This window comes from Marmota flaviventris, chromosome 9, assembly GCF_047511675.1.
Source record: "Marmota flaviventris isolate mMarFla1 chromosome 9, mMarFla1.hap1, whole genome shotgun sequence".
Classification (NCBI taxonomy): Eukaryota; Metazoa; Chordata; class Mammalia; order Rodentia; family Sciuridae; genus Marmota; species Marmota flaviventris.
In genome coordinates this window covers 67366158-67379820 of record NC_092506.1, presented here as the reverse complement: position 1 = coordinate 67379820, position 13663 = coordinate 67366158, and positions in this window count along the sequence as shown.

Here is a 13663-nt window from a genome sequence, read left to right as displayed (position 1 = left end):
ACAGGGGCAGAGCAGCACACTGCCTTCCCTTCCTCCAGAGTGAACAATGAGGTGACATGCAGCAGGAGGAAATCCTGCAGTGCCGGGTGGGAGCCAGATCATACTGGGCTCCCTGAGTCTGTTCAGGCTGCTGTAACAAAATGCCTGATATGGTAGCTTATAAACAATAGAAATTTATTTCTCACAGCTCTGGAGGCTGGGAAGTCCAAGGTCAAAACATCAACAGAATGGGTGTCTGATAAGGGTCCCTTTCCCGGTTCATAGATGGCCCCATTTCACGGCATCCTCACAGGATGGAAAAGGCAAAGCAGCTCTCTGGGGCCACCTATATAATAACACTAGTCTTGCTCCAGAGGGCTGCACTTTCATGACCTGAGCAGCTTCCAAATGCCCCACCTTTAACACCATCAGCGGGCGGGGGTTAGGATTTCACCATATGATTTTGGAGAAGAAACAAACATTCAGACCATGGTGAGGGCTCTGACTGTCATTCTTACTTAAGAGTTTGTACAGTTTGCATAGGGGATCACTAGCTGGATCAAAGGCAAGCCAGTTGCATGTACTGTCTGAGCCTCACTTTCCTCCACTGTATAATGGGGATAATAAAAGGTCCCATGCTCACTTTGCAGAGCTGTGGATGAGATTATTTACTCCATCAGTAAGCATTCGTTGAGTATCCCATGTGCATCAGTCATATAGAAAGGGTAGAGATGCAGAGATGAATAAGACATTATCACCATCCTTAAAATCTCCACTGTCTAGGGTAGAGGAGCCCCCAGGAAAGGGTAATTAATAAATCAATAAGTTAAGTATGAAGCAAGGCAGATAAGGAACAATAAGGGGAAGGGAATGTGCAGTTGACTTGAAGACAGGCATTGTGCTAGATGTTTCTGAGGATGCCATGCTATTTAGTCGTTCTCGAAGCTCTCGATTGTAAAATGAAAAATGCAGGCACCAGTGTCCCATCTCAAAGGAGTCACCAAATTTCATGGGAGATAGGAACAGTGGTCTAGGACTCTGCTCAGGCTTACCTGCTTAGCTAGACAAGACTAGAAATATGAGCCCCTATGAAGATCCAACCTGATTATTTCTTTTTATTCCAAGCGTTTGCCTTCTTCCTCTTAAAAAGGGAATATTCATTTGCTCCCCTGGCTCTATGATGAGAGTTTGATTTACAGGAGTTGTGAAGAACTACTTGAATATGCTTTTGAGGCTGGGTGTTTGGGGGTGAAGGCAAGTCTCATGCTGAGATACCTGTTGGCAAAATAATTCATGCACAGAGCAGAGATGAATTCTTTTTTAAATTAAGATTTTGTTTCATAGAATATTCATCACATTTGAGGCAGTATTTTTGCATTTTTTCCTTGTCTCATTGCAGACCTATTATGAAGCAGGACTAGGCAACTGGAACTCTAACCAGAACCACCAATTTAAACAACATCCATCTATTAGCATCATTACTAATGATGATGAAAAATGAAGCAGCCTTTTGCATGCATCCACTTGATCATTCATGCAATCACTCAACAAATGTTTACTGAGCACCTAGCCTCTACTGGGCACCATGCTGTGTTCTAGGAGTATGGGAAAAAGCCAGACAGACAGTTCCTGCCCTCAGAAGGAACCTAGGCTCCAAGAAAGGAGACAGACAGTAAAGCAAACAAAAAGGCACATAATTATGTGATTGCAATTGATATGTTGCATATCATATGCAAATGATGTTATAATTGCTATGATATTAAAGTACAATATATATACTCTGAGAACATAATCCAGACAGACCTAACCTAATTAGAATGCTTAGGGAAGTTTTCCTCGAGGTTTGCTGCTTTTAAGCTGTGCTCTAGAGGTTGAGTAGGTGTGAGTTAGGTGAGCAAGGTGATAGTAATTCAGGCAGAAAGAGCAGTGAATTAGCAATTCTGAGGCAGAAGGGAGCTCACCTTGGTATGAAAGATAGGTAGTAGGACTGTTGAGTAATCAAGAACCGGGGGGAAATGGTGCTGTGATTGGTGCTAATGGAGCAAGGTAGCGAGGGGAGTGTGAGAGCGAGAAGCAGAATTGGAGGAGCACAGTGAATTACAAGCAGCCAGTTACCCCTGTGGCCCACTAGTCAGTGACCAGACCTCATGCCTTATGCCCAAATTCTACCCTCCCTTCAAGGCAGAGCTTCAATATCACATCCATTTACTTTGGGTAATGATGCATTACACAATCTCCCACTTAGAGATTAGGGTATCGATGGCACTGAGATAACTCTGTAATGAGAGATACATTTATCCCATCATTTCCCAAACACATGAAACACTGGAGACACTGTTGTCTCAAAGAAGGCAGTTAAGGAATTGCTTGTCTAGGGGACTGAGTTGTTCAGATTTGGACTGAATTTTGACTATGATATTAAATAGCTGAGTATCTGTAGGCAAATTGTTTCACAACTCTCTCAGAGTTCTCACCTATGCCATAAGTCTTCTATGAGGATAAAATATATAGCCCATGCAAAGTCTCTGTCTTGGTGCCTGGCATTGAACATAGTAGTTCTTCAATAAACATCGATCGATGACATTTTATCTGTGTAGAATATAACAGACTACATCATACTTTACAGAATCTTCCTACCATAAATGACTACGAGATACAAAAATTTCCCAGAACTAAAAACAAGTGTTTCCAATTGAAATTATTCATCACATTCTGAATGCAGAACATGAAAAAAGACTGAAGTTGAATCACATCAAGAAATTTCTGAACTCAAAGAACAAAGAGAATATTCCAGTGTTTCCAGAGTGAACAAACAATCATGCACAAAAATTGGAATTAAATCAGGTTTAGACTTCTGGATCTAAGACCAGAGGCGGGAATGACAGGGGAGAATTACTTTCAATGTTCTGAAAGAAAATCATTTTCCAACTAAAAATTAATACTTAGCCAAACTACCACATAAGCTGAGTAATCAGATGATCAAAAAACCCATAAAAATATTTTTTTGACATATGCCTTTTCTTAGAAAAGTGGTTGAAAGTTAAATTACATCATAGGAAGCAATAGGCTGCTGGAAATGGAGAATGCGCACAAGGGAGTCACAGAAGGGCTTCCGAGGATGATGGTCAAAAGAGGACCCACATATCAACTGTAGAGCCACCTGGGAAGCAACCCATTGAGACTAGAACAAGAGGACACTTCATTCCAAAGGGGTAACCTCTAGAAAATGTGGAATTAATGTGTTGAGTTTATGAAAATATTACTAATGGGAGAATATCAAAGATAATGGGACACGGGACAGGATGGAAACTGGAGATCAATCATGCAAATGATAAGTCAAGGCAGTTACCATTTTCTGGAAAAAAAAAAAAAAAAGTTTAACACGAAGAAGAGACCCAACTTTGCTGTCTACTATATCTATCAAGTCATAGTAGAAATATTCATGACTTAGGGATCAATGATGGTGGCATGGAAGAGAAGTAAAGGAAAAGAGAGCGACTCTTCATCTATCACTCAGAAAAGATGCTATGGAAAACTGATAGATCAAGAAATAGCAGTACTGTTTAGCAAGTTGGAGATCAGTACCAGATGCAACAATTAAAAGAGACAGTAAGGCCAGGGATTGCCGTTTTCTAAAATGGTATTATACACTATCTGTCTTTTTCAAATATGTGTCTATTACTTTATTAGAAAATGAAACTTAAAAGAATATAAACTATGATTCTATGGTAATTAAAGTTACAATTAGGCAACAATCTAGTGTATGCATGGGAAAGCTGGTATCCAGACTCTACAAGCCTCCACATCCAAGTGCAAGTCCAACTAACCCACCAAAAGCTGCTGGCTGTGGCACAGCAGCACTTCCAATGTCCCTGCTTTCCTCTTCTGTAGAGTGAAGATAAAATAGAAGTCATTTCACACAAGTGCTACAAGATGGCATCAGAGAATACATATCAAGTGCCTGGCACTGGCTTTGGCCCATTGCGATCAGTAATAAATGATAACTGTCATTAAGGAAGGAAGAATAGAAAGAAGAGAGGGAGAAGGATGTGTGCAGCCTGTGTGGTGGGAGGGGACACCATCCGCACAGCCTCCCAAGCAGCATGTCTTCTGGGCAGGCTGTCCTCTTAGTGACCATCTACTTAAAGGGACTTTGTCAAGGTTGACAGGCTCAATTTAATATACATTAAAAAGAACTTAGCTCGTTTCCTCTGTTCCAAAAAGCCTGTCAGAGCGGGAGAGAGGGTCAGCTTCACTGCAAGGTTAAAAGACTCGCTCAAGGAAAACACTCCCATGGTCCAGCGCCTCCCTAATCAGTCCATTTTGTTTTTACAGCATCCAAGTTCCCGTTTGGAAAATGCACTTTGCCACAATCTCATCCTTGAAGGCCCAGGCCTGCCAGGTGCAAGTTATTCTCTGGGCATACTTAGGCTTTCCAGGTCCTATTCAGTGTCCCTCCCATGAGGGCTGAGCTGTCAGGATACTTTTTGTAAATGCAGAGTGACCAACGGGGACCAGCCACTCATGCGCCCCAGCACCAATCCCGCAGGAGCTCTGTGGTGCTGAATAAATCAGGCTGCAGGACAAACTAGGAGAGTCTGTGTAGTGGGAAAACACAAAGAGTGGAAATATGGAGTAGATGTGTTGTGAAATGGAGATTAGGATTTGGCCAATTCCAAGTCCTGTGCTGTACCCTGAAGGTTGCCCCACCTAGCCTTTAAGCAAGAACTCAAGCAACATTCACAAGTGGGAAGAATTTCTGGGTGGATTTCAGCTTTTCCACTGCCCTGTTCTGCAACCATGAACTTGATCCTCAACCCCCTTGACTCTCATTTTTGTCAACTCTAAAAATAGGATTACAGTTGTTCTTGCCTTGATGACTTCATGCTTAGAGTTGTCAACATAGGTCTGAAATATACAAAAGCTAAGAATGGTGAGCAGTGGTACCAACCAAAGAACAGATGGCAGCAACCCTCTTTCTGACCTACCCAAGGCCAAAGAGAGTCAGGAGTATCATAAGTGGTCACTGCAGCAAGCCCAAACTCAGCAGAGACCACCTTCCTGCTGACCAGCTTTCACATGAACCTCATGGTTCACATCTTCCTGCCCCTTGCCTTCCTCGGTTTTAGACCCTGATTTCCCATGGCTGCTCCTTCCCTTCTTTAACAAGCCAATTTCAACTCCCTTTTCTCATCATCTAATGCTTAACTCTGCATAACCCCTAGATTTTGTAAGCATTCTTTGCTGCAAGCTCAAAACATTTCTCTGGGCCTTTTTTGACAAGTCACAGCCCAGGCCAAAGCACTGCAATATGGCCGCAAGGCTCCTGGTATAAATCAAGGGCTCCTTCATTCTCAGACTGCTGATTGCTGCCCTTCAAAGTATCGTGGCTGGATCTCAGTGACTCTGGTCAGCCTTACAGCTCACAATTATCTTGAAGGAATATTTTCTTGCCCAGAGCCTCATTTTGGTTTGCAGAGTGACAACCACCATGTGACCAGTTCTTGATCAAAGATTAGTGAGAATGAGGAGGAAGGAAGACAATGCAGGATGGTTTCAGAAGGAAAGATGAGATGAGAGAGAGAGAAAATGAAGGTTGAGGAACACAGAAAGAGAACAGAAGCAGAAGGCAGGGAGGGGCCAAAGAGGAAGGAGGAGCAGATGAGCGCTTTGCCTTGCCTGGCAGCCTCTGAGTCTTGGATTCTGCTGTTCTGGCATGACACTGGGATGCAATGCAACTGGCCCTGGTTTCAGCTCAGACATAAGATCCAATCCTGTGCTGTCATTCCCTCCAGCGAGTCTTTGTAGCCTCCAAACCTCACTGTTCCTATCTGTTAACAGGAATGCCACCACCACTGCTATGCAGGATTGCTTCTGAGATTGAAGCCAAAGCATAAAAAGCAGGGGCACAGGACCCAGCTCAGAGTAAGTGAACAATAAATGGTCATCACCTTGAGGATGATTAGTTTTGAGGGCCAGGGCCACTGAACCCATCACAGGACATTGTGGCTTTTGCAGAACCCACTATGCTGGATTTACTGCTGCTGAGGAATGAGGTGATTTCAACAGGCCCTGCTCATTGTTGCCATTTGGGGAGAGCGTCTGCCCTCCAATCAACTTGCCTTTTTTTGCTTAACTTCTTTTCATTAATTTTGTTGCTCTCATTAAGGGGAAAAAAATATATTAAAAAAATGCAGGCTTCCAAATTAGTACTTGAAAGCAGCTGTAAATTCATAAGCCAAACCATCAGAGAAAGTGCCACCATCTCTGAAAACTGAGCTTACAGTATCTGCATTTCATCAACATGTACACACAAATGTGAGCTTGGGAGTGGGGTGCATGAGCCCTGAGACAGCATGCATACCCACAGGTGGATGTGACATCAATAACTTCAAGTCCACTTTGGTCACCCTCATCCTCCAAGGAATCTTTCAAATTCCTAGCTCCTGTGTGCAATTAAGTACATTAAATTGGCTGCTGTAATTGAGTTCAGTTCAATTTCTCACTTCAGACTCGGAAAATTATGTGTAAGAAAAGATTCACATGCCTTTCTAATCAGCCAGAGTTGACAGGAGAAAAAAAAAAAAAGAAAGAAAAAGAAAGAAAGAATGAAAACTTCTGATCACTCAACCATTAAACAAATACCAGCGACAGCACCAGTCTAATTACTAGGTTACTATAGGCTTCTGGTATTTTTAAAAACAACACCCTGAGTCTGAAGGCCACCACACTCCAGAAGCCAATGCCTTCTCCCCTTTGTCTCAGCTTCTGCACAAGTTTCAGTAGATCTAGCCACCTCTGTGATTCCCCTCTACAAGACATCATGCATCCTAGTACCATCAGCTCCTGAACTCCTCTTGACAGCCATTTAAAATACAGAGGAAGTGCTCACAGCAGCATTATTCTCAATAGGCAAAATGGAAACAAACTGAAAGTCCACTGACAGATTAATGCATAAGTTAAGTGTAAGTTGCACACATGAACACACCCTGGAATATTATGCAGGATATGACACATGCTACAACATGGATGAAATTTGGAAATAGTATGTCAAATGGAAGAAACAAGACACAAAGGATCACATATTGTTTGATTCCACTTATACAAAATATCTAGAATAAGTAAATTCTTAGGAACAGAAATAAATTTGGGGTTGCCAAGGGCTGCAGGGAAAGATAAATGAGAAATTCTTACTAAATGGATATAGAGTTTCTGTTTGAGGTGATGAAAAAAAATTGGAAATTGCTCTTGGGCTGTTAGTTTGGTGTGTGAATAGCTGTTCAACTCGGTATCTCTGTGGGCAGAGATCCCCAGAGTAGCTCACTCAGCTCCAACTTACTCTGCTCTCCGCCCCCTCCAATAATTTTGGAAATATTTATATAGTTATACAACATGTGAATATAATTAATAACATTGAAGTGTACATGGAAAAGGGGTTAAAGGGGCACTTTTATGATATATATATATATATATATATATATATATATATATATATATATATATATACACATACACACACACAATAAAAAAAACATTTTTAAAAAATACAAAGGAAGAAACTAAAGTTCAATATAGTTTCAGCTAAGATTTGATTGGCTGCAATGTCAAAAAAGCAGCCCAACTGATTTATGAAAAGGGGGACTTCACTGGCTCTGGTAAACTGAGCATGTTAGGGGCAGATCTGGCTTCAGAACTTGTACCAGCACTTTCCCCCTTGCCCTTCTGCATTCCCTTGCAGTTTTTCTTCTGCCTGCATTGTTTTGAGAGCCTACAATGCCTGGGCTCCAGTAAGTTATGGGTTTGGCCAATGGGGAAAAAAAAAAAAAAACAAAAAAAACAGAAGTATAGAGGGAGGAATGCAGTGAAGTCTGGCTACCTCCCTACAAGGAGGTACATCAGGTACTTCAGGCTGGCTATATTTTTCAAAGTGCCCTCTCTATATGACCCTCCCCTTGTAGGATCTGGTAGCTCCTCTCTCCCATCCCTTTGGACTTAGAGGTGATAATAGCTCCATTGTTATTGGCCCTGAGTCACTGCAGTATTTTTGCACTCTGTGGTTGAGCATTCTACTCCCCTGCCCTCAGTGAAGGGTTCCTTTATTAAACCTTCCTCATATTATCTAGTTCAAGTTTTCCTGTTGGATTCTGACTCTAATGAGATTTTTCATGATAATTCCCACTGGAGCCTCAACTCTGCATCTCTTGGCTACATCTTTTGCTTGGCTCCATTCTATTTAAGCTTCAGAGTGACAACAGTAGCAACACTGTCTGTAATTTTCTTAGTTGCAGAACCTATAGGGAAAAAAATCAGATTCTCATTCCCAAAAGCAACATCAAAATCCTCATTTCCCCCTACTGGTTCTGATTGTGCCCTCCCTGAGTCCATTATGGTGGCCAGAAGAAGGCTCCATGCTACTGACTTGGGCCATAAGTTCCACATTAGATAAACAGTGTGGAAGAGAGCAGTTTCCCAGGGGAAAGTTAAGGGACCATTACCCAAAAAGAAGGTAAATGGAAGCCATTTTGCAAAAACCAAAACTGCACAAGAGTCACCTTCTCACAGCTCTCAGGGATTCTAACCCAGCTTGCCTGCCTTCAAGCCTTCACTCTTTCCAGTGTTCAACTTTTCCCAGGAAAACAGGCAGGAAGCTGAGTCTCAAGACAGAGGCTCATGTAAGCATTCCAGCAGAAGTAATTATAAGAACCATGCTAAGTTAGAGAAGGAGCAAGGAATGAAAGAAGCACCCTTCTTTAGGTCATCCAAGCATCCAAGCTCTATCATCTTAAAATCCCAGGACATGGAAGAGTGCATCAGAGTCATCTGCCACAAAAATGAGGCAGAGTAGAATATGATGGATGGAAGGAACAAATCTAGCCAGAACATTGGCAGGAAGTTATGTTTGGTAGGTAAACGGTGACCTCTGGAAGCTAGGACAACCGTTGGACTTCAGGGCCAAGCATTCAGTAACCAGTGAGGAGCTTGCCACAGAAGTGCAGGTGAGGTAGCAGGACCCGAGCCAGCCCCAACAGGGCACTGCGCCTGGAAAGCTAAGCTTTAAGGCAACAGCCAGACTCATTGCAATATTTATTTCATTGGTACTAATCAGGAACAATTAAAGTCTTTTAGAAAATATTCATTGAGCACCTGGCTCTAGGCCGGGAACTAAGCATACAATGACAGGTAGTACCCTGCAGGACTGCTTTGTGGGGACAGAGTCAGCAGGGCATTTGGTGCTGTGATGCAGTAAGTTCAGGGGATTGGACCACTGAGGTGGGCACGTGACTCTCTGCAGTTGGTCATGAAAGTCTCCTGAGAGGACCCTTATCAAATTATACAATACATGAATCCCATCAGTTAAACGGGGTACCCCTGCAGGAGTTATTTCTTGAACACTGTTATCCCCAAACTGAGTGTCTCTCCCTTGAAGTCACACAGCACCTATGTGATCCCCCAAATTAGGAGTCCCCCACCCCTTAAGTAAACATTTATGGGGCTTGACTACGTGCCAGGGATGATGAGTAAAACTCTCACACACTCTTTAGCGTTACCTGTCCCCTGTGTTGGTCATCCCCAGCCCCCACCACTGCACTGTGAGAGGCTCTGGAGCAAAGACCATGGCATATGATCCCCTAGTGCATAACACAGAGCTTAAGGAACAGCACTAAGAATGACTGAGTGAAAATGTGAATGAAAGAAGGAATCAATAAGCTAGATCTCTTCCATCCTAAAAACGCTACAAAATGCTTTAAATGCTAAAGCACAGATGGTCTTTGTGAGGGACCAGGGAACATGAAGAGGTGCCTGACTTGATCCAGGAAAGGCTTCTTAGAAAAGATGATTCTGTGGCTTCCAGATAATCACCACTGCCAGACACCATCTTTATCCATCCTGGAAACACAGGGATCTTTGGGTCTGGTTCTTGATAGAGCCAAAAATTCTACTTTCTTTAGGCAAACTTACAGACCCAAGGGACCAGCAGAGCCCCCTCCAGAACACCCACTTTTGCAGGGGAGAATTACCTCTTTAGTTCTCTTTAATTTTATCCTCCCTTTTTTTCAATTATAAAGAATTAAATAATCATTATGAAAAATTAGAAAAATTCAAACAAATTTCTTCCCATTTGAGAGTCCAAGCACTATTATCATGTAAGTGTATTTCTTCCCAGGATATTTCTTAAGCATATTTTTTATCTTTACATTATATTATTGATACTTTTTTCTAAAATCTGTTCTGCTTGATTTTGCTTAACATTACATTATAAGCCTCTAACCATACCATGAAAATGCCTTCATAAACATCATTTTAAATTGCTACAGAATGTTCTATCTCATATAGATGAGTCACAATTTACATAACCAATCCCAGATCAGACATTTAGGTTATTTCCACTATTCATTATTATAATAAGCAGCCCTGTGTTAAACATGGCTTGTATATAAAGCTATATTTGCATTTCTGATTGGTTCCTTAGATTTGTGAAAGCAGAATTACTGGGTCAAAAGGCATGAACAGTTTTCAGGCTCCTGTTATTCAGGATCAGATTATTTTCCAAGTGATGTTGCCCCAGAGTGGATGCCACCAACAGAGCATAAGAAAACTCTTTCTGCCTTGGTCACTTTGTTTTATGTACTCTCTCCTTCTCTTTGCCCATTTACTCTGTTACTCCTTTCTCTTCGTATAAAGCTATCTTCCAGGTCAGAAAAATCTGGGGAAGAAATGGATCGTAGGCTACATTGATTGCAGTTAGATTCTTCTCATCCTACTCAGCAAGGGAAAGCAAAGCCCTAGGATTCTAATTAAACTCCTAGCTGCAAGAATTTGATCCCTAAATTACTCTGAGCTCAGGGCCAGGCCCTCATGGGAGAGGGCAGGGACTATTCAGGTGATTGACAGCAGCTGCATTCAATCGTGCATGAAGGAAATAGTCTGGGGCTGTGAGGAGTGGTGGAAACATTCTGGACAGGGAGGTCCCTTGACTTCCCATTAGCTCAGGAGCAGAAAGTGAAGGTGCCCACTGGATATGCAGAAAATTGTTTAATTGGCATTGAAAGGGCCTGAATCAAATATCTACATGACACTTGACTGAGTTCAGGTTCAAGTACAAGCCTACTTAGGACAGGAGAGGTCAGTTCATACCTAGCTCAGAAACTCATCTTTGATTAGAGACTTGAGTTTGGAAATCACAGCCAACAGAAGCGGAGCTCAGAAGGAAGGCAAGAAGCTGCTGAAATCAGAGATGGTTAGAGCAAACACTTCAGTTACCAATGAACAGAGGACTCTGGAAGGGCTGTGTCCATGGTGCTAAGGATTTAGAAGCAGAGGCAAAGTGGAAACCAGATCCCTTGACTCCTGTCCAATGCTCTTTCTGATATAATGTTCTGCCTATATTTTATTCAAAGGGATTGGTCAGTTGGGTTTTTGTAGAAATGTAGCTATAACAAATGCCAGATTGTATAGACAGAATAGTTCCCAAGGAATGTTACCTTCCCCAATGGGTTGCACTCTCCCTTGCCCCTCCAAGTTACATCGCCCAGTGAGATGCAGGATATTTTACATACATGAGGCGATGATTCTGAAATTCAGTTTCCCTTGAACAACCAGTCTTATGACCCTCCTTTCCCTTCATTGTCCCCACCCCCATATTAGACATATGCTTCAGAAATAAGAGCACAGTCAACCTAGCCCAAGCAAAAATGCCAGCTTGTTTCTTCTAAAGACCTTTATAGCAAAGTGGAACCTGCTTAGTGGAAAGTGACCTCAAGCACTGGCAGACTCATTGGAGGACTGGAAAAACTATCAGTAGAACTGGAGGAGCATATCCAAGCCCAGGCTCTTCTATTTTATAGATACCACTGTCTCCAGCATCAGTTTCTTGATCTTTAAATTAGACAGGATACTACTTCTTCTGTGTGTCTCTGAGGAGTCATTATTGGGATGAGCTTAGATAATGTGTATGCTTAGATAATGTGATACTCCTTGTAAACTCCAGAACACTCTCCAAACATAAGCCAGGAATGTATTTAAATGAGAAGGTATGCAGAAGCTGCCAGTCACCTGTCCCGCCCCTGCTCTGGAGATCTGAGATCTTCCCAAGCCACCTTGTGGCAGCTGATCCCTTAGAGGAGTGGTTTCCAACATTTTTTTTGAAAGAACAGAATCCTTATTTATAAAGAAATATATCATGGGACCCCCCCCCAAGTATAAATTTGATAATAGTAGTATTGCTTTTATTATGTTGGACTAGAAGGTAGTAAGATGGGACAAAGTCATTGTCCTTAACTTATTAGGTACCAACTCACACACAAAAAAAAAATGAAATATTTTTCCATTTATTTTGAAGTCACTAACACTCCTCTAAGGACTGTTGAAGCAAAAAAAAAAAAAAAAATGAAGAGTTAGAATGATCTAGGCACTATGCCATGAACTCTGTATAGGTCAAGTGGGTAAATCCTCATCTTCTCAGTACTTGGATCCTGAAGGACCTGTGTCTGTCCCCCATCCTTGGGGAACCTGGGAAGGCCTTAGCCAGTTCTGGATGCTCCCACTTAGGCAAAGAAGAGCCTCTTTGACAGCCCAGGAGTACTTCCTTTACTTCTTTTTTTTCTTTTTTCTTTTGTTACCAGTATTAAATCCAAGGGCACTTGACCACTGAGCCACATTCATTCCCAGCCCTTTTTATTTTTATTTTTGAGACAGAGTCTTGCTAAGTATCTGAGGCTAGCTTTCAATTTTCAATCCTTCTGCCTCAGTCTCCAAGCCACTGGGATTGTGGGCATGTGCCACCATACCTGGCTCCTTCATACTTTTAACCAATGGGTGCTTTGTCATTCATTAGACATTCAATGAGTCGAGAGCAAACAATTAGAAAGACTTTCAAAAAGTAGCCAAGGTTCTTATCCACAGTATAAGGCAGGTTCCTATAGAGGAAAGAATTCAATGTTTAAATATAGAGGAATCTGGTTTCGATTTGTTTCTACTTCTGTTATGGTTTGGATGTGAGATGTCCCCCAAAAGCTCACATGTGAGACGATGCAAGAAAGTTCAGAGGAGAAATGATTGGGTTGTAAGAGTCTTAATCCAATCAATGAATTCATCCCCTGATAGGAATTAAGGGAGTTGGTGGTAGGGTGTGGCTGGAGGAGGTGGGAATTGGGGCGTAGCTTTGAGGTATATATTTGTATCTGGCCAGTGGAGTCACTCTCTCTGCTTTCTGATCATCATATAAGCTGCTTCCCTCTACCACACTCTTCCACCATGATGCTCCACCTCACCTCGAGCCCAAGTAATGGAGCCAACCTCCTATGGACTCAGACCTCTGAAACCTTTCCTCCTTTACAGTTGTTCTGGTTGGCTACTTTAGTCATAGCAGTGAAAAGCTAACTAAAACAACTCCTACTGTCTGGCTAATGCTGACAGGACTGGAAAAACCCTAATCCCTTCATTGCTTCAGGCTTCTGTTTCCTCAATTGTAAAAAACACCAACCCCCACCCCCAGGGTTGCATGTTGTGAAGACAGTGGAGCCCCAGACCCCAGAGCCATAGTCAGGGGATTCTCTCAGAGGCATGACAAGTAATTGCATGTTTGTTTGTGGTGTTAATGTCTGTCTCACCAACTAAATTGTAAACTGCATGAAGAAAAGGACTGGACCAGGTGTGTTCATCACTGTGTCCCTGGACCCCAGCA